The sequence below is a fragment of the Panthera uncia genome (genome assembly GCF_023721935.1).
Source record: "Panthera uncia isolate 11264 chromosome E2 unlocalized genomic scaffold, Puncia_PCG_1.0 HiC_scaffold_20, whole genome shotgun sequence".
Classification (NCBI taxonomy): Eukaryota; Metazoa; Chordata; class Mammalia; order Carnivora; family Felidae; genus Panthera; species Panthera uncia.
This window is the reverse complement of record NW_026057589.1, coordinates 21,205,362-21,224,423: the sequence shown is the minus strand read 5'-3', so window position 1 is coordinate 21,224,423 and position 19,062 is coordinate 21,205,362. Positions and strand designations below refer to the sequence as shown.

At 61.6% G+C, this 19,062-nt stretch overlaps 1 protein-coding gene and 1 long non-coding RNA gene across 3 annotated transcripts in view; one reads left to right on the top strand and one right to left on the bottom strand.

Moving 5' to 3' along the window:
* The window catches only part of OSGIN1 (oxidative stress induced growth inhibitor 1), a 32,152-nt gene extending 14,467 nt beyond the window's left edge, over window positions 1-17,685 (bottom strand). Inside the window, exon 1 of one of the 2 annotated variants that reach the window (XM_049622492.1) lies at window positions 17,570-17,685. The gene's annotated coding sequence lies outside the window, so the exon portion shown is untranslated. The remainder of the gene's footprint in view (window positions 1-17,569) is intronic. The other variant, XM_049622491.1, reaches the window with a different exon arrangement.
* A 96-nt stretch (window positions 17,686-17,781) lies between these two features.
* LOC125916338 (uncharacterized) lies at window positions 17,782-18,475 on the top strand. Its single transcript, XR_007455876.1, has 2 exons — window positions 17,782-17,905; window positions 18,169-18,475. It is a non-coding gene; the product is annotated as an uncharacterized LOC125916338 (long non-coding RNA).
* Window positions 18,476-19,062: the final 587 nt, after the last annotated feature.

Here is a 19,062-nt window from a genome sequence, read left to right as displayed (position 1 = left end):
CGGGGAACCAGTGGAAGTGAGGACAGGCTGGCTTCGGGGCACTCCTCTGGGGGTCCTGACATTGGAAGGATCCCCTGTCAAAACCGCGATTTCTCTCTCCCCACAAGGTCCTAGGACTATTCCCAGGGGCTGCTTCTGGCCCTTCCGCCTCCCTTTTCCCCGTGGCGGCTCCCAGAGCACTGCCACTGGCCAGGCACCTCCAGGCGTGGACAGAAAGTGCTTTACGCGCAGCTGAGGCTCAGAGAGGCCAGTCTTGAGCCTGAGGGCCCACAGCATGAGCAACAGAACTGGGGCTTGAGCCAGGGGCTGGGACTGCAGAGTCTGGACCCTTCCGGGGAAAAGGAAGACCATGAACTAAAGAAGGGACAAAGTCTCCTTCCTGCCTGGAGCACAGAGGCATGGCCCGGGAACTCTCCCGAAGGGCCTACCTACCACCACAGTCACCCTCCTTCTGAGGTGCCCACACTGTAAGGCGTTTCGGGGACGGATGCGTTTAATCAGTACACGAGTCCAGTGAGAAAAGTCTGCACGGGACTCTTATTTTCCCATGCTACAGGTGAGGAAGCTGAGGCCCAGAGAATGTAAGATGCGACCCCAAGTCACGGTGTGCGGTTAGAGTGGGACTGTGACCGGGTTCTTCCAGCTGCCCTGGCACAACGGGACCAGGCTTTTCCGGCACATGACAGTAGAGCTAATATTTGCCTTCCCCACTTACAGAGCTTTGCCACCACCTTATCTCACTGACTCCCCACAACCAGGGGGTGGGCAAATATTTTCAACAACAAGTTTAGTTTACAGATGAAGAAACCCAGGGAGACTTGCCCAAGGCCACTGTTTCCAACGGGGTGGCAGAGGGGACCCGGAATGAAATCTGTCTGTCTGGTGGCAGGGCCACGCAGGCTGCCCCAGGACAGCGGTGGGAGCTGCCAGCGGGGGTTCACGACCCAGGGAATCACCACAGATGCCTGGGGAGACGAGGTCAAAGCTGCGGTGGGGGGGGGGGGCTGGGCCCTCTTCCCACCCACGGAGAGAGCTGGGGTGGGGCTCAGGAACCACAGGCGGAGTGTGGGGTTGGCCCCCAGAGGAGAGTCTGATGGCGGGGCTCAGCCCCAGCCTGTGGCCACAGTCTCTGCCTCCCGATTCCCCCTCCTCCTGAAAAGCCAGGGGGAAAGTTACGGCAGGAGAGTCAATGTACCTGCCCTACAGTCAGGGTGGACAGGGGGTTCTGCCCAGGAGGGAGACAAATGGGGACTCTGACCCCATCACTTTCAGCTGGGTGACTTTGGGCAGGTGACTTAACCCCTCTGAGCTTCCACGTCTTGCATGTGAGAGGCCGATGGCAGAGCAGAACTGTAGAGCCCCGCTGAGCATGGGACTCGCCCGGAGAGAACCTAAAGCTATACTAACGCCCAGGCCTCGGTCCCAGAGATTCTGACCTCACTGGGCTGGGGTGCAGCTGGCCCCGGGGAGTCCCCGTGTGCAGGGGGGCCGGGAGCCTCTGTCCTGGCAGCTGCAGGGGACGAGCAGAAAGCCACTGGCCCTGGGGGAGGAGCCCCTCCCACCTTGGCGGCCGGTCCCTTGTCAACCACATTCCGCATGCAGCTGCGGGGAGAGTCATGAGGCCTAAAAGAGGAATCGGCTTCAGAGGAGCCAGACCACCAGGACTGCTGGTGACCCCGGTGGGGGTCTGGCTGGAGTCCCAAAGAACCACCGACCCCACCACTGGACGCACCGCTACGTCCCCTTACTCATTTACCGCACGCGACTCACGTTCCCCGACTCGGTTCTACGCCACCGCCCAGGCATCTGCACCACCACACCGTGAGCCCGGAATTCCGGGGACCCCCCCCCGTGGGAAACAGCTACGATAAGCCAGGAGACCCCCTCCCCCCACGTCCCCCCCGCAAAGGCGCCGATATTAACAGCAAAGGCCGTGAGCGTCTCCCGCGCCCGCTGCTGACCGTGGGTCTGCGCGTGGTGGCGAAGGCCCAGCCTTTGAAAAGCGCAGGTCGGGAGCCAAAGCCAACGTGGAAGTTCAGGGTGATAGAAACAGGAGAAGCGGACCGGAAACGGTGGGGATTCCTGCCAGACACGGGGGGGGGGGGGGGGGGCGGCGGGGAGCCTAGGGGCAGGAACCTGAACACATTGGGGAGAAAAGAGGAAGCTGGGCCCACGGCGGAGGCCAAGGAGTCTCAGCTGGATTTGAATTCGAATTCCCATTACCTTTGCATAACAGACACCAATAGTCATCCTAAGTGGAGACAATTTTTGAGCCGAGGGCCTTCTGTGTTTTGTTCACAGATGAACTGCAGGCGTCCAGCACGGGGCCTGGGACACAGTGCTGGCTCAGTAAACAGTGACTGAATGAATTAATGAGTCTCGTTGCTTTCAGACTTTCCAGATGGCCTCTGGAAACACTGCCGAACGTGAATAAAGCCCTCTTTATGTCACAGGCGCATGGACGGGCGTGCCTGACGTATGTTTCAGTCTTAGGTGACCACTGGGAATTGGCCGAGGTTGAAGACAGAGCCCTGTGGCACACCAGTAGAGGTCCTTCCTTCCTCCGGGAGACACGGTCCCCCCATCGGCAGAGGGGAGCACACAGTGTCTGTGGAGTCAGAGACCATGGGTTGTGCATCAGCTCTGATGTGTCTTTGGGGTCGTTACTTCACTTCTCCGAGCCTCAGTTTCCTCATTTGTAGTACAGAGGTGATAATACCTGTCCCCCAGGTAGCTCATGGGTCCTCAGGGAGGCTGTGGGTCCTCAGGGAGAGGCGGACACCCCTCCCCTCTGTGTATCACCATGCAGACGTTCTCATTCTGGGCGGTCATTTACATGGACCTGCTCGTTTTCCAGCCACCCAGCCCAGAGCCCCACTCCCCCCAAACGTCCTTGAGGCCAGTGGTTCTGGAAATGTGGTCCCCGGACCAGCAGCAGCAGCACCTGGGAACTTATCAGAAACGTAGAGGCTCAGGCCCCCGCCCTGGCCCCACAACCTGCACTTTCACGAGGCTTCTGGGTGATTCCCGCCAGGTTTTGATCCGCTGCTGAAGGAGAGGACGAGAAATTCCATCAAAGGCTCTGCCTACGCCTGCCTTGTCCAGTCAAGTCCTTTGACTTGACTGCTCTGGATGAGCCCACGCTAGGCCCTTGGGGGTGTAGGGCCTCTCTCCCTACAGGCTCGTAAGTCGTAAGTAACCTGCATTCTAGGGCTGGAGGTTTAGCTGGCGCCTCGTCTGTCGGAAAACTGGGGCCCCGCCTCCTGGTCCCTGCCCTTGAGGGTCCTGCCGTCGACCTGCAAGCCCCAGGCCCCTTGGCATGCTGAGAAGTAGGCTTGCAGCGGAAGGAAGCCCCCCAGACTCTGGGCTGCCAGGGCCATCTGACCAGCCTTTCCAACAAGCTTCCGGGCCCTTCCCGAGCAGCCCAGGTTTATTGTCCTGGACCCAGAGGCCAGAAGCGGAGCTGGCGCTCCTGAGCTGTTTTGTCTCTGGCGTCTGTGGCTTTTGCCCCTTGGCCCCGGGGAGCGGGGGGTGGGGGTGGGCATCACTCGCTTTGTTTCATTTGGCCCACGTGCTACTAAAAAAAGCCTTGTTTGCCACCGTTATCAGGTTTTACGGGGCCTTGTCTTCTCGGGCAGGTGGGGTCAGGGCCTCCGGGATTTAACTTAGTGTCATGTGATCGGACCTTTCCCAGCGACAGGACAGGACAGGAGAACAGCTCCAAGAGCATTTTGCACGTTTCCCTGCAGAACAGCACTGGTGCCCAGCACGGAAGTCCTACGAACACGGCCTCGGGGCTCCAGGGCCCAAGTGGGAGACGGGATTCCGGAGCCCCGTCCTTTCCCGCTGAGGCCCCACAGGCCCGCAGGGTCTCATGCAAGCTCACAGACTGCAAATGAGAGCCGGCACTCCCCTGCTGGACCACCTCCAGGGGCTCCCACTGCCCTCAGGCCTCAGATGCAGGCAGGCCCCTGCTGGAGCTGACCGGAAGGGCCTCCTCGCCCTCCTTCCAGGCGCCCAGGGAGCCCTGCTCTGGCCGCCATGCCCCTGCCCCTGCCTTGCTTTCCTGTGGTTCTGGGCAAGCCTCTCCACGCTCGGTCTCCACTCCCGCTGCTCCGACTAAGCAGGGCCACTGGGGCTTGCGTTTCATAGACGTGTGCTCTGTTAACCATTGGAGCCCCCCCAGCCATGAACCAGACGAGGCAAAAGGCGACAAACGCTTCCGTGCCCAAGGGCCCAGAGTCGGAGGGGAGAAACGAGAAGGGGCTTTGGAGGGCATTCGAGGGTGGGGGCGATGGGTGTCACGGCAGCCGCTCTGGAGAGGTCGCGTGTCAGCTGAGGCGTGCTTGGCCACTCAGAGAACCGGGGTGGGGCGGTCTGGGGGCGCAGGACACACGTGCTCCCAGGAGAGGCCCCAGGGTGGGAGGTGGTTGCCTTGTTTGAGGACGGGAGGGTGAGGGGGGGCCCTGAGGGGCTGGGAGACAAGCTCGGCTGCAGCGGGGAGCCCCCGGAGGCCCTGGGCAGAGTGGGGGCTGTCCAGTGAGAGCCGAAGCTGCCTTGGACCAAGGTACCGGCCGTGTGGGTGCAGAACGGATGGGATCCATTTTGGAGCCAGCGTCAGCGGGACTTGGTGACAGACTGACACTGGAGGTGAGCCTCTTGCCTGGCTCAGCGTGAACCACTCACCCCTCCGAGAGCAGGGCCCTGGTGTGTGCACCTGCCGGTCCCTGTGGTGTGGATATTCCCACCAAGGCGGACTCAGGCTACCCGGCCCCCCCCGCCGGCCCCCCGGGGGTGAGCAGGGGCAGGGAGGCGTCAAGAACGTTTTCCTGATGGGGGCCACGTGTGAGACGGTGGCAGGCGGGGCATCCGCTTTGGGGAGAAGCCGAAGAAGGGGGGAGACGGGGGTGGGGGTGGCCACGTACGGTCTTGCGGCCTGAGGTGCCTGTGGACCTCTCCGGCTGGGCACAGAAGGCCGAGGCGCAGGGCCCGAGGGGTCTCGGCTGGGGTGTGAAGCGCGGCCGCTGCTGGCAAAGAGACGACGTCAGAAGTCTGGGGATGGGGGGAGGTCGCGGAGGGAGGGCGGAGGCCAGGACAGAGCCGTCGCCGTCCCGTAGCACAGCCTGCTCGGGTGCTTGCGCCCCCACTACCCCGTGAGGGTGGCGCCCTCTCTGCGGCGGAGCCCAGCGGCGCTTAGAGGACGCATCTTCATGGGGCCGGGGACTGCCCCCCTCTGGCTGCGACTGTGGAGCCCCCGGGGCCTCGGGCCGACCCCGTGAATATCTTGCAAAGCAGCTGACGAGCCCTCTTGGCGTGGGGCCCAGGGCCGGGGCTGGGGGGGCCGGAGCAGGAGTGGCGCCCCGGGGGGAGGGGCCGAAGGTGGGGCCAAACGGGATGAAAGCTAGGACGTCGTCCCTCCCAACCGGACCCCAGGCAGGTGCTCGGCATTTTCCCATCACCCCCGAGGCAGGAGCTCTCGGAGGCGGCCACATTCAAACAGAGGGATGGGAGACGGGGAGGGGCGGCCCCCTCGCGGCGGCCTCCCTTCCCCGTCGCCCAGCTCCTTCCATAGGACCTGCGCGAGCGGTTTCCGTTTGGAGGAAAGGAGACCTACTTAGTCTCCTTCGATACCACCCTGAGCTGGAACCAAACGGAACCCTGGCTGGCTCCTGGCTGCTGGTCGCGATCACCGCCACCGTCTCCAGCAGCAGGACAGCAGGATGGTTCCTTGCCTGCACACCTGTGGCACGCGGGCCCCGGGACGAGCGGCCGGGACAGAGGTGCCTCTCTGACTAGACAGGGGCCCCGCCCTGCTCGCGGGGCCGCATCCGGCAGGGCCTGACAGGCCCCAGGCCCCTTGCACCGACTTCTCCCCAGCGCGCCGGGCAGCCTGCCACCTGACCCCCTCTGCTGCCTGCCCTCTGCTGCGCAGGGGCGGTGCCGGCGGCGGGCGCAGTCGGGTCTGGGCAGGGCACTGGAGGCCCTGCATGTTTGGTGCCGTGGAGAAGCAGCCCGGCTGTCTGGGCTTGAAGAGATCTGCTGACATGTGTACTGCACAAGCAGAGCCCCCGACACTCCTCCCCCCCGCCCCCGCCCCCGCCCCGGCCTCACCTTGGGACAGTTCCTGCACTCGAGGCGATGCTGGCCTCAACGGTGGAATCCACGGCATGGAGACTAAATGTCATCAGGCTGGGCCTGGCTCGACTCCCCTCACGAGTCCGTGCAAGGATGGGCTTGTGCACCTCTCTCTGGCGGTCGAGGACTGCACTCCCGAGTCTAGCCTTTCCTCTGCTTCTGTGGCCTCCTGGCGCTGAGACCTCTGTGGCTCACCGAGGGCCTCGACATTTCCTTCACCCGGGTGCTCCGGGACAGAGTCCCAGGCACGAGGATGTCTGTGCTCAGAGGGAGCTGTCCCAGGAGCCCGGCACCCCATCTCCCAGGTGGAGCAGCTCGGGTCAGCGAGGGGAAGCGGTTCCTCCGGGGTCCCACAGCAGGAGCGTGCCTTGGAATTCAGCCAAGACCCCTGGAAAGGTCTGTGACCTCTAGGGAGGGAGCTCAGAGCCCCCCTGCCCTTCAGGGACTCAGCAGGAATTTCTTGCTGGGCGCTGTGCTGAGAAGCAGGCATACGATGGGGGAGAAAGACACAGACCTTCCCTCAAGGAGATGATGACCCGGTGGGGAGGTTAAGTCCATAGGCGTGCTCTCACAGACTGACCTGTTGGGCAGCGTGACGAAAAGCTGCCCAAGACAGACAACCGGGCTGGGAAGCGGGCGGGGGTATAAGAACTGACTAGGGACAAAAGTCTTGCAGGTGAGGCCAAGAGCAGGTGCAAAGGCCCTGAGGTTGGAAGGAGAGTTTTGAGAAACTGAAAGGGTGGTGTGTCTGAGTGTGGGGTGGGGGGTGGGGGTGGGGGAGGCTCACAGGAGCCGGATCGCGCAGGCTTGGTGGCCATGGAGGGATTTTGGTCTTTTCCCCAAGAGCAAAGGGGAGACCCCGGAGGAGGGTGACGGGATCAGGCCTGCAGTGTGAAAAGGTGGTGGGGAGGATGAGGGCAAGCATGGGTCAGGTGCTGTGGCAGCCGTCCCAGGAAAGAATCAAGGCTTTGGCCACTTCCTGTTCCCAGGAAGAAGCTCCATCTGGGACGAGCCGGATTCCAGGATGCTGTGTGTGCGTGTGTGCGTGTGTGTGCGTGTGTTGTGGGGTGTGAGGGGCAGATAAGAAAGGTCAAAGTGTCGGTGGGTGGGGCTTGCCATGGGGAGAAAGGTCACAGGGCATGTGGGTGTGGTCCTCTCCATCAACCCCTTTCCTGACTTTTGTCCCCAGGCATTCGTGTTGCCTACTCTGGATCTGGACACCAATGGAACCTCACGGAATGTTGTCTCTCGTGTCTGGATCTTTCGCTCAACTTCGTGGCCCTGGGATTCACTCGCACGGATGTGTGGGTCAGTGGCTCCCGCTTTTTTATTGCCGGGCAGAGTCCCACAGTGTGCACACAGCACAGCTGGTTTATCCATTTCCTGGGCATTTGGCTATTTCCAGCTTTTTGCTGTGACCGTTCCCACGCGAGCCTTTGTGTGGACATCTGCTTTTGTTTATCTGGAGCAAAGCGGAACCACTGGGTCACAGGGAGGGCGAGTGTGCACACGGCTTTCTCTCTGCAGCTGCGCCCCGGCTGGCCCCCACCGGCGCCAACACCCCTTGGAGACCAGCCTCTGCCCTTAGGGGAAAAGCCTGGCACCGCGGGGGCCCTCCCATCTCCCCAGCTGAGATGCTGGCTTTCTCCCACCTTGACCCTCACGTTGCTGCCAGACCGAAGGCTCACGGTTCCCTGAACACACATCACTTCTGTCCTCCTGGACGAACTGTCCTTTCTGCCCGTAGCACACGTCCCTCCAGTGCCCTCCCGGGGACAGCGTCCCGGTGCTGTCACATCTCACTGGAGCATCTTGGCGACCCACTGACGTTCCCCAGGCCCTGACCAGCGTCTTTGGCCCACATTCCCCTGGTTCCCGGAGGCCACTTGTGCTCAGGCTCTCCTGAGGACCCCGGGCTTGCCGTGGGGTGGGGATGCCGTGTGGCCGGGCCACGGACACAGCTCACACACAGGAGGCCTCGGGAACCGTGCAACAGATCAGTCGGTGAGGCCGAGTCTGGGTGGACACACCCAGGTGTAACCCCCTTTGGGCAAAGCACACACGGCTTAAGTGTGCACCTCGATGAATGTTTGCACACGTGTAGGCCCGTGTGACCGCCGCCCAGGTCAAGACGGGGAACACGCCCCGCTCTCCGTCTGAGTTCTGTCCCCAAAGATTAGTGCTGCCTGTCCTTGAACTTGCTCTAAAAGGTATCACACAGGATGTTCTCTCTCGTCTCTGCCTTCCTTTGCTTGTTCCAGACGTCGCCTCGGAGAGGCAGATCCCAGGAGCCTGAATCCCTTGGCCTCAATGGCCAGCGTCTTTGTCCCCGTGTCATTGTTTTCCTCTCTCTGCCGACATCTGTCTTTCCACTTGTCGCTTCTGTCCTCAGCCCGGGTGGACTTTGCCAGCAAGGCTTCTTCCCCCAGGGCAATGCCCTGGCCTCGCCCCCGGAGGGGTCCTGAGCACTCTGTGCCGACCTTCCGGTTTCCTGGGCCTCAGGGGGGGGGGGGCCCCCTCTCTGCAGACAACGTAAACCCTGACCCACGGGTGTCCCCTTGGTCCACCTGGCCACACGCCTGGCTTGGTGTGATAAAACAGCGAGACCCTTTTATTTGTGGGGGAGCAGCCTTATGGATCAGCCCACCCCGGTCGGTGTGTTCTCAGGATCACGCCCAGGAGCTCAGGACGCTCTCAGGCCCCACACCAGACTCACTGTCTAGGAAAACTGTGTTCTTTTGTTTTTCCTAAATGTTTGTTTATTTATCCTGGCAGGGGAGGGACAGAGAGAGAGACAGAGACAGACAGAGAGAGAGAGAGAGAGGGAGAGAAAGAATCCTAAGCAGGCTCCTGGCTGTCAGCACAGAGCCGGACGGGGTTCGATCCCACAAACCATGAGCTCATGACCTGAGCTGAAATCAAGAGCCAGACACTCAACCGACTGAGCCCCCCAGCACCCCTAGAATAACTGTTTTCTTTCCTTTCCTTTCAATCCCCCGGTACTTCTGACATCAGTCGTGTGGGTGTTTCCCACACCGACCGGTTCTCACACACCAGACGGGTGTCCCACAGTTCAATTCGTTCCGATGCTAGCTGGAGCCCGCACAGACCCCACAGGTTACAGGCTCAGTCCCACAGATGCCCTGAGGGCACACACCAATCGCGAGGGGTGGGTCCCCGGTCCCCCACACTCTGTCTGACTTGGCTCCGATCGGAGGTTCCCACGACCCCCTCCCCAGGTTCACTAATTGCTAGAGCGGGTCACAGAACCCAGGAAGACCGTTTCCTTACCATCACTGATTTATTACAAAGGCTACCGTAACGGACACCGATGAACGGCCAGATTGAGAGATGCACAGGGTGACGTCTGGGAGGGTCCCGAGCACAGGAGCTTCTGTCCCTGTGGAGCTGGGTGTGTCCTTCCTGGCACAAGGACGTGTTCACAACGCATACGTGAAGGACTTTTATGGACGCTTGGTCACACAGGCAGGATGGACCAAGAACCCAGCCTCCAGCCCCTCTCCCTTACCAGGAGGATGAGGGGTGGGGCCGAATCGTGGTCTTTTCGGCAACCAGCCCCATCCTGAAGCTTTCCTGGAGCCACCCAGGGTCACCTCATTGGAACAAAGGACGTCCCCATCACCCAGGAAAGATCTCACCAGAGCGTCTGGTTCGGAACTGGGGTTAAAGATCGACTCTTAGAATCAAGGATGCTCCGAGCACGTTTATCAGTCAGAAAACCACAAAGGTTGGAGGCGCTCTGGCCAGGAGCCTGGGGTAAAGACCAAATTACGTATTTCTTATGATATCGCAACGCCACCTCCGGTGGATCAGAGCATCGGGCGGGGGGGCCGGGCAGTCTGTGTTCCCGCAAGCCCTCCAGGGACCGTGGCACAGCTTCGGCCTGCAGACCACTCACCCTTGGCATGTGAGGATGCTGGCGACGCATCGGGCAGAATAGGAACATCGCTTTCTTAGAGTAAGAAGATGCTATCGTTATCCTAAGGAATATGACAGGGTTTTGCTACTCGGGTCTGACGTCCTCTGATACGTAATGTGAGCCCTGGCCGGAGCCTCCCCAGTGGAAGGGCCAGTTCCCAGCTGGCTGCCCGGGTCAGCGCTGAGGAGGCTTGAGACCCCGCACAGATGTCCACCCCACGCGGAAGGGGACGGGGGTCACTAAGTGTCTTCTGTCACCCTGACAGCAGAGGCCTGGCACGCCAACTGCGGTCCATCGGTTTCTCCCGCACCTGTTCCCTACCTGCTCCGTCTCAGTCTGAGCCCCGGGAGCCTGGTGCCCTGACCAGCTGGCTTCCGGCTGGGTTCCATCAGCGGAAGTCAGGGGCAGGAGGGCAGAGGGCAGAGCAGCCGGCATGGTGAAGTGCTTGGCATGGGCTGAGCCGTCAGTCTGGGGGCAGGGGAGGAGGGGGGGCTCAGCCGCCAGCCTGGGGACGGGGGGCACTGTGGGGAGCCCTAATCTGCAGTGTTGGCCACTTTCCGTGGTGTAAATGCTCCCATCGGAGTCAGTTTCAAGCTAGCGACGTGCCCACCCTGCACCCGCGCACGGAGTCAGGAAGAGGCCCGAGGGAGCGTGTCACCACACAGATCCGTGGGCGTAGACGACCTCGTGGCCACAGCTGGCAGCAAACTACAGCCAAGTCATCAAGAAGCGAGGAGTTCTGAGGATGGGTTTTCTTAGTTTTGAAGAAGACTCATTAATTGTAAGTTTATAGAATTTACTTTGTAACAATGGGTGTGTTTACCAACTGGCTCACGAAATTCCCGGGAAATTGAACAATCGGCCAATCAGCTCTTGCAAGTGGCTATGAGCCGGTCTGGGCACCACTGGCCGGGTGACAGTCTGGAGAAGCCTCTGCCGCCCCGCTTCAGCCCTCTCATGCCCCTCCCCGGTCCGGCCTCATTCAGGTCCAGGGACACTCTTTCCCCTTGACCCTTCACCCCCGGGGACAGAACTGGCTTCCTGCTTTGCCATATCCCCACGGCGCCCTGATGCCTCTTACTCCCTTCCTGCCTCCCCTAAAGGGCGTCCTGGGGGTGGGAGACAACAGAGCAGGTGCCCACCCCTGCTCGAACCCCAGCCTACCTCCCTCTCTTTTACTTATCAACCTTCTGCATAAAAGGTCACCGGAAGAAACGATCCCGAGCCCAGAAACCAGAAACCCTCGGGTGCACGGCGGGCTCTCCTCGGACAGAAGGGCACTCTATAAAAGTGGCCGTATCCCCCAGGCACCGCGGGTGGGTGTAGCAGCTGGAACGCCCCCTTGGGAGGCAATGTGGCCACGTCTGTCACGACAACCATGCACATGGCCGGGGACCCGCCGATCCCTTGTGAGGTATTTGTCTTAGGGGCAGACTTGTACCCATCCGAAATGATGTGTGTCCGAAGTCATTCATTACAGCTTTGTTGAGAAGGGCTGAAAATGGGATGCAGCCCAAGTGCCGATCATTAAGAGACTCGTTAAATAGGTTCTGGCACATTCTTCCAATGGAGCATTTTGCAGCCGCTCTTTATGGAACGACATGAAAGGTGCCCTCAGGAGGTGGCAGAGCGGAGGCGGGAGGGAGAAGAGTGGGGGCAGGGGAAGGACACAGGAGGCCCACGCAGTGGCTCTCCCCCAGGTGGGGACCTGTGGACTGACTGTTCCCTCCAAGCCCGTTTGCACTTTCTGAGAATCGTACTGTTCCCACGCACTATGCCTGGTCAATACACAGACCCAACTTGAACAGAAGCAAAGAAATAGCTTGCGGAGTTTCACGGACGCCCCCTCACCGCCTGGGACCCCAGAACTCAAGCTGGCCAGGGCAGAGGCGCCCCTCCAGGACCTCTGCGTGACTCCGTGGGGGCAGTGAACCCGTGGCCCCAGGAAGGACCCTGCGGTGGGGACTTCTCCCTGGTCCCAGGCTTTCGTGCCCACCCCCCTCATCCCCACTCTGCTCAGCTCAGTGCCCACCTGAGAAAGAGAGCTCAGGGAACTGGGGGTGTGGGGGGGGGCATGCCCAGCCACACCGAGGGCTTGTACGCCCGGTCTACAGGAAGCCTGATTTCAGGGGGGGTTTGCCTTCCCCTGTGACTCATCCGATGACCTACGTAAGGGGTGGCTTTAGAGCAGCAGCATTTCTCACGCTCGCTGACCACACACCCATTCTTGGTGGACCATTTTGCACAACTGGTGTTCTCTGGAACGCTCTTCGGGAACCACGGGTTAGACGTCTGCCTGAGTACCTAAAGGCCTGGACACCAGGGATTCAGTGAGTCAAGCACACCGCCCGGGGCACCAGCACCTCCATCCCCCAGCCTGGTCACCCACTGCAATCACCGAGGTCGTCTCCAGAGATGCCGACTGAGTTGATTGATAAGGGGGTGTGGCCCGGGCACTGGGAGCTTAAAAACTGGCCCCGGTGCTCCCCACGTGCAGCCGGAGTTGAGCAAATGAGTGTTCCAGAGCTGGGGTCGGTGGCAGGAGCAAGAGGACGGTCCTTCTGTGCTGCGATCTGGGGTCACATCAACAGGGGCATCGTCCATAGGAACTGGGGAGGGGGACGGTCCTGCCTGATTGGGCCGTGATCAACGGTACTTGGTTCTGAGCCCCACATCTTACCAGAAGCAGCTGACAACGGGAAAATGTCCGGAAGAGAGGAATCCGTACGGCGAGAAGGTTCAAGATTGGGTCTTAAGGGGCTCACCCTAGTCCTGCTCTTTCTGGAGAGTTCCTGTCACAGACACAGAGGTGACAGGTGCTCCATGGGGCCGTGGACACAGGCGCAGGGCCCCACATCTGCCCTTAGCTCTTTCGAGTTAGGGCTTGTCCTCGAAGCCACTCTGGTCTCTACCGCCCCACGAGGCACCTGCTCCAGGAGAGATCCCCGAGACGGGTGCAGATGTTGCGGGGGAGAGGCTGAGAGGGTGGAAGGGGCCGATTCTCTCAACCTGACCAGTGACTCCCCAGGGTCATGTGGGGGGACCGGCTAACCTGAGGCACAGCTCAAGGAGTTCATGCGTACTTGAGAGGTGGGAGAGAGGTAAGGGGTCAGGACGACCCTGCGGGCGGAGGCTGGTGGCGGGGCTCTGTCCCCCGGGTGAGGGCACACGGACGGCCTTGCTCTCTGTGCTCGCTGTTGTATTCCCTGCCCGGGACGGCTTGGCTGAACGATATCAGGAGCAAGAAGAGATCTGGGTTTGGCGGGGGGAGGTGAGTGGTTAGGAAATGTGTCTGAAGAAGTGACATTTCCCCTGCCCCAGAAGGGCAGAGAGCCAGCCACGAGGAAAGCGCTGTAGGTAGAGAACAGCATGGGCAAAGGCCCTGGGGCTGGCTGGTTTGGTGTTGTGTGAGGCCAGCCCCCGGACCGGGGGTACTGGACTCTGGGGGCGGGGCCCGGGGGATGTTGGACAGGCGGGCAGAGGCTGGCCACACGGGCCAGTGTGGTGAGGAACGCGCCTCAGGGGCTGCCTCCCAACGGCGTGACCTGGGGCGAGTGGCTTAAGGGCTCTGGGCCTCAGTTTCCTCACGGGCAAAGTGGGTTTAACAATAGCGACGACCGCACAGGACCCGGAACGGCACCAAATACGGAGAACGGAGCCTGGCTTGTGGTAAGCTCTGCAGAAATCCTCGCCGCCCCACTCCCCCTCCTCCCCCTCCTCCTCCTCAATGGAGGAGCCCAGGAGACAGAGCCGGGCCCAGAAACCAGGTCAACCGGCTCGGGGTTCTGCGTCTTCCCCATTCCCACTGCTTCCTCCCACCTCTCCCTGCACACACACCCCGATCTGGAAGAGTCTGCCCCTGGCAGAGGCCCAGGGCTTCTGGATCCTGTCCAGGCCCCTAATTGGGAGCTTCTGTGTCTCTACCGCTGTGACCGCATCCCTGGAAAGAGGATCTGGTGGGCCTGCCCACCGTGGCAGGCTGTGCGTGTCCCAGCAGGCCTGCCGCCTCCTGCCTCAGTGGGAAGGAACTGGAGCGTCCCCCTGCGTGGTCCTCGGGCTCTGGCAGGGACCGCGAGGGGCAGGCGGCGACTGGAGGAGGGAGGGTGCAGCCCGATGGGGCAGGGAGGCTCCGAGGCCGGACCTCTCCCCGGAATCGCCCTCCCTCCCCTCTGGCTGCACCGAGTCAACCCGGACTCCTCTTTCGTTCACACCCAAGCTATCGGCAAACCCCATCAACGCTCCCTGCAGACACATCTGGAGTGTGATCCCCTCGCGGCACCCCCGTGGCCACCACGTCTCCGCCCTGGGCTGTCGCACAGCCTGCCCGCTGAACGGGGCACCTTATACCGGTCCTGCTCTGACCACGGCCCATCGTCCACACAGCTGCTGTGATAACCGCTCCACACACAGCCAGACGCTGTCCCTAGCCTCGGGTGACTTCCTCCCACCAGGGCTCCGCACCAGTCCTGTCTGACCCGCCGGCCCGCTCCTCTGCCCTTCTGGGCTCTTTGCTGCCTCCGGCACACTCCCTCCGCAGGGTCTCCGCATTCGCTATTCCCTGGGCCTAGGATGCCCTTCCCTCAGACATCCATGTGACTCGCTCCCTTAGTTCATTCAGGTCTCTGCTCAAGTGTCTTCTCAGTGAGACCAGAACGGCCTGTGTAAGAGAGAAACTCCCACCCTCCTTATCCAGCTGGTTCCACCTGGCCCTCCCCACCCGCCCTGCCACTATATGTCCCACATGCTGACCTACTTGTTCGTTTGCTTGTCTGGATCCCCACCCCGGGATGCAAGCTCCCAGAGGGCAGGTGTTTTGTTCGTTCCTGGCAGATCTCGAGCCTAGTCCAGGGCCTGGCACACAGCAGGGGCTCAGTAAGCATCGTGACATAAACTGGGCCCCTGGGCGCTCCTTAAGCAAGAGACCACCAGGATGGCACTCCCCTGGGCTCCTTCCTCTAGGGCTGACCTTTCTGTCCCTGGAGACACGGCGTCAGAGGGGTCAGCTCCTACCGGGCGCTTTCAAGCCCCTGGGGGGGGGGGCCAAGGAGGACATTAGCATTGGAGCCAGGAGGCTGGAGCTGGCTGCTTTCTGGTCACAGAGCTGGGGTAGGGCACATTCCATTCATTCAGCCAGCGTGAGGCTGGTGCTGTGTGTGGGCCAGGGCCAAGAGCACGGGCAACGTGATCATGCTGCCGGTTCCCGGCCAGGCTCGGAGATCAGAGGGGACAGGCAAGCCAGCAAAAGGCAAACTAAAGCAGAGGACGCGGGAGGGGGGTGGGCACAGGGACCTCAAATCCTGAGCAGGCAGGGTCTTTTGGCAGCGTAGAAGGCGAGGCCGAAGGCATCAGCCAGAGGAAGCTGGGCGAGAGGGAGACTGCCTGCAGGGGCCGGCCGTGCAGGCAGAACCCGGAGGGGCTCCGGTCGCACTGAGCAGATAGGGGGGTCTGGGGGCGGGGTGGGGGGGGAGGCAGGGGGCTCGCAGGGCAGGGACAGGCCCCTGTGGGGATTTCAGGATGGAGGAGGCTTGAAGGGGCCAGACTAGAGGCTGCTGTGACGTCAGAGCACGTCCTTGGTAGTGTCGGCAGGAAGGGCGATGTCCGAGAGCAGGGCAGCGTGAAAGCAAAGCCCGGGCCTGGGGTTTCTCAGCTGTGACCGAGGGGTCGGCCTGGATGTGCTCCACGGGACTGGACTTTCTGTGGCAGATACCTGGGTGTCTCTGTGCCATCCTTCCTCCCCCATCTACTGGCAAGTGCTTGGGGCACCCAGCCTGAGGTCGACAGGGCAAGCTTATCCACGTGAGCAGTGACAATACAAGGCCCCGCAGCTTCTCAGAGGTGGTGTTCAGACAGAGACGGGAGCAGGGGGCTGAAGGGTGGCTCCCCAAAAGATACTCTCACGTCCTAACCCCAGGAACCTGGGCATGTGACCGTATTTGGGAAAAGGATCTCTGCAGATATGACCAATTAAGGATCTTGGGTTTAGATCACGACCGGTTTAGCACGGGCCCTAAACCCAACGCCAAGTGTCCCTATGAGAGACAAGCGGATTTGACAGATAAGGGGAAGCCTGGAGCCCCCAGGGCTGGGACCAGCAGGAGGATCCTCCCCCAGACCCTCTGGAGAGCTTGGTCCTGCTCACACCTCCGGAATGGGGGGAGGACAGGTTTGTCGCTATAAGCCCCCTGCTTGTGGCTCTGTGCCACCACGGCCGTGGACATCGCACAGCAGGGACCACGGGAGCATTAACGTCAGACCGAAAGACGATTGGGTCCAAGACCCCTTTCTCCTCCCAAGCGTCAGGTTCCCTGCCGGCTGGACACCTGCTCCCAGTCCTGAGCGCGGGGTGGGGGGCGGGCAGGGAAAGTGGCTCTGGGGGTGGTGGCACTCAGTGCCTGGGCCCTCTGGGAGCACATGCTCAGCTTCCCGTCCACCCCAGATGGAGTTGCCAGAGGCCAGGGACCAAGGGAGCACGTGTGGTGCGGCCCACGGCCGCAGCCTCGAAGCCCCCAGAGCTCTGCCGTCAGCCTTGGAGGCCGTCTAAAATGGGAACACAGATCTCATAGGAGCCACGTTCTCCCAGCCACGGGCGAGGGACCCCAGCGTGCGTGAACACGGAGGCACGCTGCTCCCCAGAAGGGTGGGTGGGAGAACACCCAAGGCCTGGGATGGGAAGGGGGCACCGCTTATAGACCACTCACCCCACTCCGCACTTCACCTGTATCACATCACAAGGTTCCCCGGCTTCCCCACCAGGGAGTTGCAATCATAGGATTTTACAGACGAGGGAGCAGCGGCTGGGGGCCCGGGGCTCAGGGGAGCGGAGGCCAAGAGCCGGGGTAGAGCAGGGCTGGAGCGACCAGCACAGACGAGGGCTAACTGAGGCCTGGATGCCACGCAGCCCAGCGTGGGACTCTGGTCTGGGTCTCGGCGGGGGGAGCTGGGGCTCCGCGTTTTCAAAGGTGATGCTCATGGGCGGCGAGGGGTGACCTACCCCCGTGGCCTTCTCTCCCTGGCCCCGGCATGGCAGGTGGAGGGGGGCTGCTGAGGGCCTCTCGTTGAGGGCATGGTACTGGGAGCCAGAAGGGGTCGGCGCCCCGAGGAGAGCCCCAGTGCCCAGCCGTGAAGGGGCCGGACGGCAGAGGTCGATGCCCCGTTTCAAGCGTCTTGTGCACGGACGCGCAGGGATGTGCCGGGGCCTCCCACGGAGGAGCTCCACACACCCCCCGCGGCTCCGTGTGGGACGGAGCCAAGTGAGCCCATTTTACTGCCGGGGAAACCGAGGCGCGGGAGTCGCGGTGCTTTCCCGAGACCACACGAAAGCAGGTGCTGGGGTTCGCCCAGGCTGACCCTACAGCCCACATACTTTCTCCAGGACTGGAGGGCAAGGGGGCCTGGAGCCCGCTCCTCCTCTCTGGCCGGGCCAGGCTCCACCCCAGACCCCACAGCAGCCCTGGAGAAGTCCCTGCCCGTCCCCGCCGCTGGCCCCCTCCTTACTTGGTGGCAAACAGGCTGGGTGCTGCAGGGTGACAGGTGACCAGTGCTGTCGGGGAGGAGCGGGTACAGGGGAGATGGTTTTCCTCCGGGCTCCCCCCGCCCCAATCCTGGCTTGGATGGAGCCACAGGAGAGTGAGGGACAAGAGGCCAGGCTGGCCTGTTTGTCGCATCACAAAGTCCTGCCCTGGGCTGGTCCCGGGGGGTGAGTCGGGGGAAGCCTCAGAGGGGTGCTCTCCCAGGGACCTGGCCCGGCCCAGCTCCCCTCTCTGCAGCAACTCCACCAGAGTGCCCGCAGCCTCCGTGGGGTCACCATGAGAATGGGCACATCTTGCCAAGGTGAGCCCCAGGCGAGAGGCCCGGCAGCTGCAGGCTTCAGAGCCTGGGTCCTGGGGGGGCAGGCGCCGCCGTTCTCAGCCCAGCATCATGACCTGTGCACCTGCTCCGCGTGGCCTGGAGCCAAGGTCTGAACCTCTGGAAGACTCGGTCTCCCCATGTGCGGTGTGGGAGCAGACCCAGGACACCAGCCCGTGCGGGCATCCTGGGTATCTCCAACAGGTGGCCCTCTGGGCCCCGGATGGAGCAGGTGTTCTGTTTTCTAGAGCTTTCTGGAAGGAGCTGCAAACAGAGAAGCAAGACCACAGCTCGTGTGAAAAGGAGGCACTGGGGCCAGCAGGATCCAGAAGGAGCCAGCCCACGGGCAGCAGAGAGGGTGGACAGGGCAGATGGAGGGGGCCGCCCGGAGTCTGGGCTTGTCACTGCCATTCGAGAGAGCCCGTGAATCGTCTCGTCCAACGTTTCCAAACGTTTTCCCCCTGCAGCCACAGAGGCTTTTAATACACACAAAAATTCTCATTTGGAACGCCAGTAAGAAAAATTCCCAAATAAAAGAATTAATTTACTCCTTTACATCTATCTGTTTTAGAAATTAAAATTTTTTAATGTTTATTGATTTTTGACAGAGAGAGAGAGAGAGAGAGAGAGAGAGAGAGACAGAGCATGAGTGGGGGAGGGGCAGAGAGAGAGAGAGAGGGAGATACAGAAACCGAAGCAGGCTCCAGGCTCTGTGCTGACTGAGCCACCCAGGCGCCCTGTTTTAGAAATTACAACGGATGCATGCACTTAGTGTAAATTCAGGAACGGCCGCACAGCTCAGAAAGGATGACGCCAGGACTGGCACCCATACCTGGGTTCAAAGAAAGTATGACCCGGGCTCTGTGGTCACGAGTGGCCCGTGGCAGTGACAAAACGGAAGAAGGCACCTGTGGAAAGCATGGTTTGCGTGTGTGTGGAGGTCACGGATGTAACAACGATGCCTGGACACAGTCACGTCTGGGGGGGGGTCCCGTGCACCATGTCCAGATGGGGGGTGCGGTATGTGGCTCATAAACAGACCAGCACCACGGGAAGCTACGCTCGGCCCCCCAAAGATCTCCCGGGCTCCCACCGGCGGGAAGTAAAAGCTTGACGCCGGCCAGGATGTGTCTCCCGCTCCC